The sequence below is a fragment of the Mustela nigripes genome, chromosome 2 (assembly GCF_022355385.1).
Source record: "Mustela nigripes isolate SB6536 chromosome 2, MUSNIG.SB6536, whole genome shotgun sequence".
NCBI lineage: Eukaryota > Metazoa > Chordata > Mammalia > Carnivora > Mustelidae > Mustela > Mustela nigripes.
This window is the reverse complement of record NC_081558.1, coordinates 150,934,024-150,946,391: the sequence shown is the minus strand read 5'-3', so window position 1 is coordinate 150,946,391 and position 12,368 is coordinate 150,934,024. Positions and strand designations below refer to the sequence as shown.

Below are 12,368 nucleotides of genomic sequence, written 5' to 3'. Positions count from 1 at the left end.
AGCCAGGCATCCATCAACTTAACCAAGTGGCCAAGTAAACATCACTAATGATAAAATATATTGACATGATTAACCCTTTGTTATGATGTTCTGTGAAAGAAAGACACATTATTCTTTGTGGTATTTTTTATCAAAAATGCATAACTGCACTTCTATGAGATAACAATGGACAAACCCTAATAGAGGACATTCTGAAAAATACATAATCAGTACTCTTCAAAAGTGTCAAAGTCATGCAACAAAGAAAAACTGAAGACTGTTAGGCAAAAGAGAAGACTAAATAGAAGTAACAACTAAATGCAATGTGGGTGGCAACTCTCTTGGGTCCCCTCCATCTTCGGGAGCTTTGTACTATCACTCAATAAACTTTGTACTGTGGCTCAATAAAAAATAAAAAAAATGCAATATGGGAACCTGCACAGGATCTTGGACCAGGAAATGTCATTAGTGAAAAAGCTGATGAAATTCAAATATGGTCTGTAGTTTGGCTAACAATATCATACCAATGTTAGTTTCTTACTCTTAATAATTATACTACAATTATATAAAATGTTAACATTAGGGGAAATGGGCTGAGGGACATAATTAAACTCTCTCTACAACTTTTACAACTTTCCTATAGTTCTAAAATTAGTTCAAAATAAAAAGTTTTTTTTTTTTAAAGAAACAGAGCAATAATTATACCATTAAGAGTGATAACCATCAGGGGCGCCTGGGTGGCTCAGTGGGTTAAAGCCTCTGCCTTTGGCTAAGGTCATGATCCCAGGGTCCTGAGATGGAGCCCCGCATCAGGCTCTCTGCTCAGCAGGGAGCCTGCTTCCTCCTCTCTCTCTGCCTGCCTCTCTGCCTACTTATGATCTCTATCAAATAAATAAATTAAATTAAATTAAAAAGTGATAACAATCAAAAGGACTGAAAGTAGATGTGGTTATGGTTATTTACCAATCCGTGCTCTTAGAAGTTAGGTTAGTTCTCTAGAAGCATTCATGACTGCAAAGGGATTCTATGGTACTGGTAATGGTCTGTTTCTGGATCTAGGGTACTGGTTACACAGCTGTTATTTAGTTAGTGAAAATCTGTGCAATTTTAAAAATCTACCACTTTTCAATAAAAAGTGCAGTTAAAAAAAAAAAACAAAACCAAGAGTTTAACTCTGGAGAATGGGACTAAAAATATGAAGAGAATCTTTCTCTTAAAAAATTTTAAAATTGGGGCACCTGGGTGCTTCAGTCATTAGGCAGCTGCCTTCAGCTCCAATCATTATCCCCAGGTCCTGGGATTGAGCCCCCCACTGGACTCCCTCCCTACTCTGCTGCAAGCCTGCTTCACCCTCTCTCACTCCCCTGCTTGTGTTCCCTCTCTTGCTGTCTCTCTCTCTCTGTCACATAAATAAATAAAATCTTTAAAAAAAAAAAAAGAAAAGAAAAATTTTAAATTGATAACAGCCAAATATTAATACAAGAAGCCAAAAAGACAAACCTGCGACCCTAAGCCCAGAAGAATCCAGAAAGCACAACTGGCCTACTTTATTTCCTTATCCTTACCTACCTGATCTCCTGGAGCACACTCTTAAGACAAAGAATAGATAAAATAGGAAGTGTCTTAATAAGGAATATTGGATACAGTAAGATTCACACACAGGAACCACTAGAAAACATAAACTGTGAGAACTTCCAATCCTGGACATAGAAATAATACCAAACACAGACTGGTTACTTAAAATAGATGTATATTAACTATGTAAAATTCATCAAAACTGCTTTAGCCACAACACAAAAACTGCTTCATATTCTGCCTATTGTTCTAGGAAGCCTAATAAATATCTAAATGATAGGCTGAGGATTATTATTCTACCCTTGAAGTAGTTAAGATGATAAAAAAATAATCAGAGAAGTTTTACGTAAAAGTAAATCAAATTGATGAAATAGTTTTCTGTTTTCTTTGAAGGCCAATCTGAGTCAAACTGATTCCTTCCAGAGTGAAATACTGGAGTGAGTTTTACAGAAACAGGAATAAGTACTAAATAAGTCAGAGAGTTTCAATATTAAGATAACACAGATAGCCAGTCTGAGTTCCCTTCAGCAGTTTGATCGAATGCTTCATTATATGCCTAGAGTTAAAGGCGAAGAGGAAAAAAAAAATCATTCTGTGCTAAATATTCTACTTTGATGAAGATATGCACCATCAATCTTACTTTTAAATACACTTACTGGGATGCCTGGATGGCTCAGTTGGTTAAGCCGCTGCCTTCGGCTCAGGTCATGATCTCAGGGTCCTGGGATCGAGTCCTGCATCGGGCTCTCTGCTCGGCAGGGAGCCTGCTTCCTCCTCTCTCTCTCTCTCTGCCTGCCTCTCTGCCTACTTGTGATCTCTCTCTGTCAAATAAATAAATAAATAATCTTTTTTAAAAAAATAAATAAATAAATAAATACACTTACTTTCTTGTTACCTATTCAATTTCCCACACATAAACTGAACTGGCCACTGCATCTGTGACTGTGAAATACATCGTACTCCTGCTCTGTGACTAACAATAAACACTGCCACTGTTATCTGCAATTATATTTTTATTCTTCTTACTTTCTGGAAATACTTTTAGCCTTTTTCTTTTCTCTCATCCCAACATCAAGACTTTACATCGTTTCATTAAATTCATTTTTCTTTTAGGCTACATGTATTTAATTTTTGAACAATTCAAAAGGACATGTGACACATAATATAGACCTTAAAATAACATAAAATTATTCATGTAACAAAGAAGTTAGGTTAATGCCTTATCTAAGTATGTACTCATTTTCATTTGCAGCAAACCCATCAGTATAATAGATTCACACAGTTCATAATCATGATTAACCAATTAACTGAAATACAGCTGAATGTAAGATAGCACATACATTACACAGAAACTATTTTTTAAATTAGTAAACAGTGATGCAGTGAAAGGATTATCAGTCAAAAACAATGGCTAATTTTCAAATTACTCACTCACTTATATTTGGATGAATTCACAACACTCCAGAAAAACAGAAACTCTACTGGAAAGATCAATAAGGAAGAAGCCATAAAGACCGTTGGGTTCTAAGATGAATGTTCAAGTCCCAGGACAGTATTTTAGTAAGGCAATATAGTGAACTGACTAGCACTAGAGTCATATAGATTCATGTTTCAGCCCTAGCTCTGCCATTACTGCCTTTCTGATCCCAGTAAAGTAACTTGTGTCCTCATCTGTAAAATAAAAGGCATTAAACATACATCCTACACTTTGGGGGAGAATTAAGTGAGATCCTTATCACATAGTAGGTGCTGGGTAAAGTAAGCCATTATAAATTCATAATGAATACAAAATATTCAGACTGTGGATTTTATCTTCTTACTTAATCCTAGAAAATATATTGCGATCTTTTACATTTTGCAGATTATGGAGGAATGGTCTTATAAACAGGATTCCATTTTTTCAATGAGCTACTTATATCAATAAGATCTCTTATTTTCTTTACTAGTTCTCTCTTACATCTCTCTTGGAATTTCTTTGTTATGAGAAAGAAGTGTTTTGTTGTAGTGACCCCTTCCTAAAAAGTCATTTACTTAATATTAATTTCATATGTCTTTGCTTAGCATCTCAGTTTCTTGAAACTTATCACTTAATGTCAAAAGAGGAAATTCAATTGTTTTGAACTCTTTCCCAACTTCAACTCATCTACAAAACTAGTAACTCAAAACAGATCTTCCTTAGAATTGTAGTATCTAACAGTCCTGATTATCCCAAGATTACCACTGGATCTGATACAATAACAATAAAAGAAAATAATTCGATTCAGGAAGAGAGAATACTTTAGTAGCTATTTTTACAATAACTGTGATATAGTATGTCTGGAATAGTATGAATTTAATGGCAAGTTTAGTCAGAATGTTAACATTAGTAAATATTTTACTGCTTTTCATACATAATGATCTTATTTTTCATGCTGATTTTCAGTTTATATTTCTTGCGATGACTGCACAGGTAATACATTCTGTTGCCTGTAAATACTGATTTGTCCAACTTAAAAATACATAATCAGGGACGCCTGGGTGGCTCAGCTGGTTAAGCGGCTGCCTTCAGCTCAGGTCATGATCCCAGCGTCCCGGGATCGAGTCCCGCATCGGGCTCCTTGCTCAGCCGGGAGCCTGCTTCTCCCTCTGCCTCTGCTTACCACTCTGTCTGCTTGTGCTCACTCTCGCTCCTCTCTCTCTGACAAATAAATAAATAAAATCTTAAAAAAAAAATACATAATCATTATGCTCACAAAATTTTCTACTTATCAAGATATTATAGCTTAAAAATATTAATTAGTGCAGAATTACTTATCTGACAGGTTTTCCAAATACTTACTAACCTAAAAGTCACTTTATTGACCACCATTTCTTAGTTGTATGTGTTCTGAGCGAAACTGCTTATCACCACCACCTTTCTCTCCTTTGAACAGCATTTAATAAATCCTTTTCTTTTACAGGTAGTTTTATATTACCATCACAATTTCAAGGATGCTGTGAAGAAAAACTTAACAAATTGATTTTTAAGTGTCCACTCTCTTGTGAACTGTAAAAGAGAAGTTAGTGCCTCCGGTATTTTGGTTTTTCTGAAGGCAGCACCTCATTGTATGCTTCAAATGATGGAGCCTTTGAGAAAGTGGGAATAGGTTTACATAACTACTTTTATGTTTTTATTTATTGTTAATTTTCACTTTTATTTACCTTTTTATTGAAGTATAGTTGACACAATGCTAGATTAGTTTCAGGTATATAACATCGTGACTCAACATCTCTATACGTTAGGCTATGCTCACCAGAAGTGCAGCTACCATCTGTCACCATACGACACTATTACACTTCCACTGACCATAATGTCTCTGCTGTACCTTCATCCCCATGATTTAACTCATTCCTTAACTAGAGGCCTGTATCTCCTACTCCCAGTTTCACAGCTTTCTGCCCAGGCTCCCAGCCCCCTTCGGCAACTAGTTTCGATTAAACATTTTATGTTGGCAGTTTTGAAATATGTACTATTTCCCACATTTATAGGTTTGCTATTTTACAATTTGATTTAACTTAACTAGGACTGAAGTGGTCCCCTTAACAAACTCATTCTTCAGTAATAACATACTTAGCTCTTTTTTTAAGTAACACAAAATCTGTTAAAAATTATTGTGTTTTTGAGTGTTTAAAAAAAAAAAAAAGATTTTTCATTCTCCAAATCGTTTCCTCTATTCTATCTTTCCCTGCACTAGCTTCCCCCCCAACCCCCAGAGCAAAAGAAAGCTTAAGCAGGGTTGGGGTGGGGGGAGGGGCCGAGGGAGAGAGAAAATCTTAAACAGGCTCCATGCCCAGCAGAGAGAGAGAGAGTGGAGCACAGACTGAACTCGGCAGGGGTTGGATATTACAACCCTGAGATCACGACCTGAGTCAAAATCAAGAATGGGACGCTTAACTGACTGAGCCACCCAGGCACCCGTCCCTGCACTTAGAATTTTTGAAGGGCTAAAGTTATGTAATGTTCCTTTGTCAACTCTGTGCCTCACAGAGTGCCTATAACATAGTAAGCACTCCAGTATCCATCTACAGAGTGACTCACTGGAAGACCAGCTGGTGGGAGGCACTGTCTCTCCATGCTTATCTGACTGATGGTTCCTATTATCCCTAAGAATGAGGAAGGTTAAAGGGGTGAGGTGGTAAGGGGTTTGAATTTAAAAGGACAGTTAACAGAAAAACTAAGGGAGATGGAAAGTACTGAAAATTAAAAATCTAATTAAATCATTACAGATTATTCCAATGGGGAAGAAAAGATTTTAAAGAAATCCATAGATTTAAAAAGCAAAGATGACTCTGGCTGTAATGCTTAAGCATTAAAAACAGAAAAAGATTAGAGGGTAGGTCAACGGGAAGCCATTACTGCAGGGGAGAGAAGAATGGAGGCAGGCCCAGACTATGTTAACAGTAGGAACAGAGAGACACAGATGAGGATTACCTTTTTGCTTTAGGCATCTCTATTAAGAAAATTCTCTCAGATCACATGGGGTGAAACAAACACTGGTATTCTGTGTAAAAGGGCATTTAATAAATTTAATCAATGAATTAATGAAAACCAAAGCTCAACATAAATGAAAAGATTAGAGAGAATTCCTAACTGTTCCAAGCAAACCTTCAACAAGGTATGCAGCTCCAGATGGAATTTCCACATAGCTGCTGGCAACTGTTCAGAAACTATGGCAGGCAGAAGAGGTTGCCATAAGGCTAAAGACAGGATATATGTAAGAAAAAAAAAAAGAGACAGAAGATTCTGTCAACCTTTTTTCTTTAGATTTTATTTATTTATTTGACAGAGAGAGGGGGATCACAAGTAGGCAGAGAGAGGGGGGGAAGCAGGCTCCCTGCTGAACACAGAGCCCTATCCCAGGATCCTGAGATCATGACCTGAGCCGAAGACAGAGGCTTAACCCCCTGAGCCACCCAGGCGCCCCTCCTGTCAACCTTCTTGAAGTTTAATGTAACTCTAGCCAGGATTCTAGAATCATTACTGAGTTTTAAGTCTGTGAACATAGAAAAGGTAGTAACCAACACACATTACTGTATATTTATACTGTCCAATGTAGTGTTAATTAGGGACATATAATGATAGAGAACTGGCTCTTTTCCTGACAGTTACTGAACTGATAGGATTTTTTAGTAGTATATAAAATCATCTGATAGGATTTTTTTTTTAAATGAAGTACATAAAGTTACCCAACTTTTAGGAAGGCAATTGTTAAAATTTCTTTTTTTTTTTTTTAAAGATTTTATTTATTTATTTGACAGAGAGAAATCACAAGTAGGCAGAGAGGCAGGCAGAGAGAGAGAGAGGAGGAAGCAGGCTCCCTGCTGAGCAGAGAGCCCGATGCGGGACTCGATCCCAGGACCCTGAGATCATGACCTGAGCCGAAGGCAGCGGCTTAACCACTGAGCCACCCAGGCGCCCAGTTTCTTGTATATTTCTTGTGAAAAATTGGAAATATTTGAGGTGAATAATGCTAACTTAGCGGGATTTCTAACTGTCTGAACAATATGAGCCAAAGAATTGAGTTTTTCTAATCAACCTTAAAAGAGGTCTCTAGCAGAGCCAACCTCTGTTCTTAGCCCTGCCTAGTCAACATTTTAGTAAGATATGCATGAAGGCAATGTCAGCATTATCAAACGTATAGTTTATCAAATCTATGGTTAAAAAAATAAGCCCATATTTATCATATGACCAAATCAGTTTTTTTTTTTTTTTTTAAACTCAACAGAATGGAACCAATCTGACAAGATAAAATTTAACATGGATAAATATAAAGTTCTACCCCCCAAAAAAATCCTATTAAAGAACTGGGAGAACACAGACAAACAATTCAAGAATTTTAGTTGACTACAAAATCAGTAATAATGGGTAATGTATGCAGCACTTAAATGCCAGGGGCCATTCTAAATGCTTTACATAATATGTTCAATTACAATCCTATGAGACAGGTACTACTATAAACCCCGTTTTAGGAGGGGCCCTGGGTGGCTCAGTTGTTAAGTGTCTGCCTTCAGCTCAGGTCATGATCTTGGGATCCTGGGATCGAGTGGCGCCCTGGGCTCCCTGCTCTGTGAGCCTGCTTCTCCCTCTCCCTGCAACTCCCCCTGCTATGCTCTCTCTCTGCCAAATAAATAAATAAAACCTTTTTTTAAAATGCAGTAAATTAAAAAAAAAATTTACAGATGAGAAAACTGCAGCCAAAAAAATGTTTACATAATTTACCCAAGGTCACCGAGCTGATAAGCTATAGAGCTAGGATTTAAACCCAGGCAGGCTAGCTCCAGAGTCTGTCTTCTTAGCCAGGACATTATTATGAATTAACAGGGCAATATGGTTGCCAAAGAAGCAAATCTTTTCTTAAAGTACATGTTTTAAAATCAGAGAGGTTACTTATGGTCTTCTCTACTGGTTAATATCTGTGGGTACCACATTTTAAGAAAAGTATGGATGAACTGAAAAAAATGCACATATAAGCCATCAGTAATGGAAAGACCCTCAAAGCAAAACAATAAAATCATCAGAAGAGGTTAAAGATGGAGAATATTTTGTCTAGAGAAGAATTAATGGAATACAATAAGTATCTTAAAAAATCTGAAAACCTGCTTATGGAAAAGACAGAACAAGAACTAGTGACGATGGAATTTCTGGTTCAGCAAAGGAAATCACATACCCAAACACCATATGTCCAAATACCTATGCCTCAGAAACTAGATAACTCCGAATCTTCTCTCCAGAAAAAAATACACAAATGCATATAATTTTGCATCCTGTTCCAAGAATTCAGAAATCTACTTTTAAATCCATTCATGCCCCACCCCTACAGTAAGATGTCTCAGATCAAAATGGAAAGGATTTAAATATGAAAAGGCAAGTATATATAATAATCTTTTAAATTTATTACAACTTATACTTCTATGACTTAAAAAACTCAACTCTATGCTTTCTAGTTCCTCCTGAGATCCATTATGATACATTTTGCAGTAAGTCCAAAATATGATGATAAAGAAAAAAAGTGAAGTAAAATTTGCCAATTGACGTATACTGTGAGTAAATTCCTAGATAGTATGGCTTATTATTTAACCTTCAAAAGAAACATACTCAAGTTTAAAAATGAGATGCTGATGTACTGTACTACTCAACATCTAGTATAATACCCATATTAAGAATTTCCCTGCTCTGCTTTTAAAACTTCATTTTAAACTCTCCCTTCTTACCCTTTGTTCTGGGTTAACTGTTAAGATTGACAGACAATAGACTAGAAGTCAGAATACTTAGGTTCTCATTTACTACCTTTACTATGAATTTAATTTTTGCTTAGTCTGTCTCCTCATCGTGTTCTAAACCTCTCAAATATCTAAAAGGGCTTTAAAATGCTGTGGTGCGGGACGCCTGGGTGGCTCAGTTGGTTGGACGACTGCCTTCGGCTCAGGTCATGATCCTGGAGTCCTGGGATCGAGTCCCACATCAGGCTCCCAGCTCCATGGGGAGTCTGCTTCGCTCTCTGACCTTCTCCTCGCTCATGCTCTCTCTCACTGTCTCTCTCTCAAATACATAAATAAAATCTTAAAAAAAAAAAAAAAACTCTTTAAAAAAAAAATAAAATAAAATAAAATAAAATAAAATGCTGTGGTGCAATGTGAAGATCATGCATTTTTTATAAAACATAAATTATCAACAGCAAGAAAACAAACCCAGTCTTTCTATCATTAAGAAAAAAAAATTTTTAAAAAGCAAAAGTACTTTCACATTTCAATACCTAATTCTAAAAAACAATATTTGAATCCTTTAGGGTATCTTTTAGTGTATAATTCTCATCCACAAATGCTTCTCCCATTAAGCATAAACATCTGTACATCCAATTTCAAGTTGTATTGAGAGCAACTCAGCTCAGACAGATAAGATTTTTGGCTGCAAGGGGAAAACCTGAAAGTGCCAGTCGGACTACACACTTAACAAGAGTTGGGGAAAAAGTTATGTGACCGCAGAATATGAAGTATTACACACTTGAAAATTCTGCTTTCCCTCTTAAACAACTAGAAATAAAGAGAACTCAAAACAAAGTTTGGTAAGTGTTGGGGCTTTATTAAATATAGGTGCCACACTGCTGAAACTGCAACTGTACAGCCAGAACAGAGCTAGAGACACCATGTCTGCCAGTAGACTAGACTCCAGTTCCAGGCACAAGATGTTCTAATAAATAACAAAAGCATTCAGAGCCAGTACACAAGGGTGATAGAATCCCAGGTCTACACATTTGATTTTTCTCCTGGTGTTATGTGAGAATAGGCACTACTATTAAAGACTGATTATAGTAACAGGATAGAGATAAAGCTTTAGCTAAATTATATGCTAACCAAGGAAATGAGAAAGCAACATGCAATGTCAGATCAACTAAATTATTTTATATTTCATTTTGAACACAGATTGGGTCAGGACTACAGTGTAAAGAGAACAGATGAATAACTTTATATTTACTAGGTGAAGATAATTTCAAACCATTACGAGAAAAGAAGAGTGGCCCAGAAAAAAATTAGGCTATAGAAGTCAAATGAAAATATATAAAACTAAGATTTAGGGGAAAAGGGGAAGGAAGGGAATGAGCTACTGACTTACTAAAAAGAGAGCACATAAGTGGGACAGGGAGTCTGAGCCCTCTGAGATAGAACGAGGAAGAGAAACGTATCAAAGGCTCAAAGGGAGCATCGAGAGTAAATATGAAAAAGGATGAGCCTGTTAACTGTTTCAGAAAAAGAGAAACAACAATGCAGGGCACTTTTCTGAACCGGCATTCACGGCTGACTATAATAAAAATGCCTAACTCATGCAGAGCACTTAATATGCGGTGAGCGAGGTTCCAAATGCGTTCCACAGACTGGTCCATTTGCTCCTCGAAATACCTGGAACAGGCAGTTACTATTTTACAGATTAAGACCCGAGACCACACAATCCAAGGTAACACAAGCTGGTACTAGAGGCTGAGCGCTCATCCACTTAGCTGAAGTGTGTTTCGGAAAGAGCCTACAAAACCTTTACACTTCTCTGTGGAGAGGCATCTTAGCTCTGGAATCTCTCAAGGGAGTGTGGGCCCCAAAAGCGATCCCCTACTTTAGGGAAAAGTTCCCTTCTGCGGGATGTAAGATTCTCGGAAGCGCAGAACGCCCTGTTAACTCTGAAGTACACCTGGTAAAGACAGATGGAGGCGTGTGAGTCATGAACGGCGGAAAAGTCAGAAAATCAGCCTCAGAAGCCATCGCTGTGCCCTGAAGACCTGAACAGACCGAGAAAGTAGAGAGCAGCACTCCCTCTCTCCTACGAGGCGTGACACGGGGACCGAGCCTCCTCCCAATGTGCGGGGGGAGGGGGCTCTCGGGTTTCCGACTCCCCCCCGCTCCCCCGACACTCAGGGGTTACTCGGCCAGGCCTGCGCGAACGCGTGGGAACAAACAGATGGGACCAGCGGTACCGAGGGGGCCCCAACGGGCAGGGAGGGAAACCTGCCCGGGAACACGAGGGGCCGGGTCCAGAGGCCCTCGACCAGCGGCCCCGCGCCCTCGCCCCGGACCTTACCGCCGTTCGGCTGCAGAGGACGAGGCTGCCACTCAGGGCGGTTCTTCCGAGCCTGGGGCGCGGCTTTGGCGCCGCCGCTCCTGTGGCGCCCGCGCTTGGCGGCGGCCGGGTCCCAGCGGATTCACACTAGGGGAAGGGGTGGGCGATCCGCGGCCTGCCCGGCGAGGCCCTGGAGTTCGAGGCCCGGGGACGCCGACCGTGCATGCGCCGGCGAGGCAGCCCAAAAAGGAAGGGTCAGAGCGCGCCCGCGTGCCGAGAAGCAGCGGCGGCTGCAGGCCGTCTCACAGACTGCCTCGTCCGCCCTCACCCAACCCAGCCGCGGCCCCGCTTCCCCCGCGCAAGCTTTGGCGGCGGAGCAGCACGGTGAGCTCCGATTGGCTCTCGGTATGCGTGACGTAAGGCGCCACACCCCACGGATTGGCCAGGTCGGCGGTGCGTGCAAGGAGTAAACAAACCCCGCCCCCAGGCCTCCCAAAGAGAGGAGGGGGCGGCGAGGGGAAGGGGCGGGACCTGAAGCGCTCAGCCCGGGTCTCCAGTGGCTTGCGGGAGCTTCTCAGTGGGTACCTCGAGGTGACCGGAGCCGTCCGCTTTCCAGCTGCCTGCGGTGCGGGCCGCAGGCCTGAGGCCTAAAATTTATAGACACGCCCATTCCCCATCCCTTACCCCGGGCTCGGGTCCGAATCTTCACTTTTCCATCCAACCCCATCCCCCAGAACCGAAGTAGGAAGACCCCATCTCTCTTGGGAGAAAAGGAACTAAGGCGGTTGTATCTGGGTCCCCAGGCCTTTGATGGGTCGCCCCCGGGGAGCAGCGGGGAGGAACGTGGGGACAAGTGACTTTGGGGCCCCGTGTGGGCCACCCCGTAGTTAACTATCCGGAAAATGGGTTAGAGACCACTGGAGATGTGGTTCTTCAATACTCAGGCAAATAAGATCCAAACCAGGCCAGGTCACCGTGTCATTTGGAACTGAAGAGAAAATTGCGGCCCACGCCCCCAAATACCTATCCATTTTGTTCAAAATTAAAACATTTTGTCTCTTCAGTGCCTATGTGAAAAATCACGTATGAGCTTACATTCTAGGGAGTGGAAAAGAAAATGTGCAAAAGAAGTAAGCAAAATGCAAACTATCACATGACAGGTGCTATGGGGGGAGGGGGATGAGCAGAAAAGATCTTTGAGGGATGGCTTGTATTAAATAGGGTGCTTAGGGAAGGCGACAGAAAAGATGCC

At 40.2% G+C, this 12,368-nt stretch overlaps 1 protein-coding gene across 3 annotated transcripts in view; it reads right to left on the bottom strand.

Annotated features, from left to right (window-relative positions):
• Window positions 1-11,469, bottom strand: part of TFDP2 (transcription factor Dp-2) — a 177,794-nt gene extending 166,325 nt beyond the window's left edge. For all 3 annotated transcript variants that reach the window (XM_059391822.1, XM_059391824.1, XM_059391823.1), the window contains exon 1: window positions 11,138-11,469. The gene's annotated coding sequence lies outside the window, so the exon portion shown is untranslated. The remainder of the gene's footprint in view (window positions 1-11,137) is intronic.
• Between the last annotated feature and the right edge of the window lie 899 nt (window positions 11,470-12,368).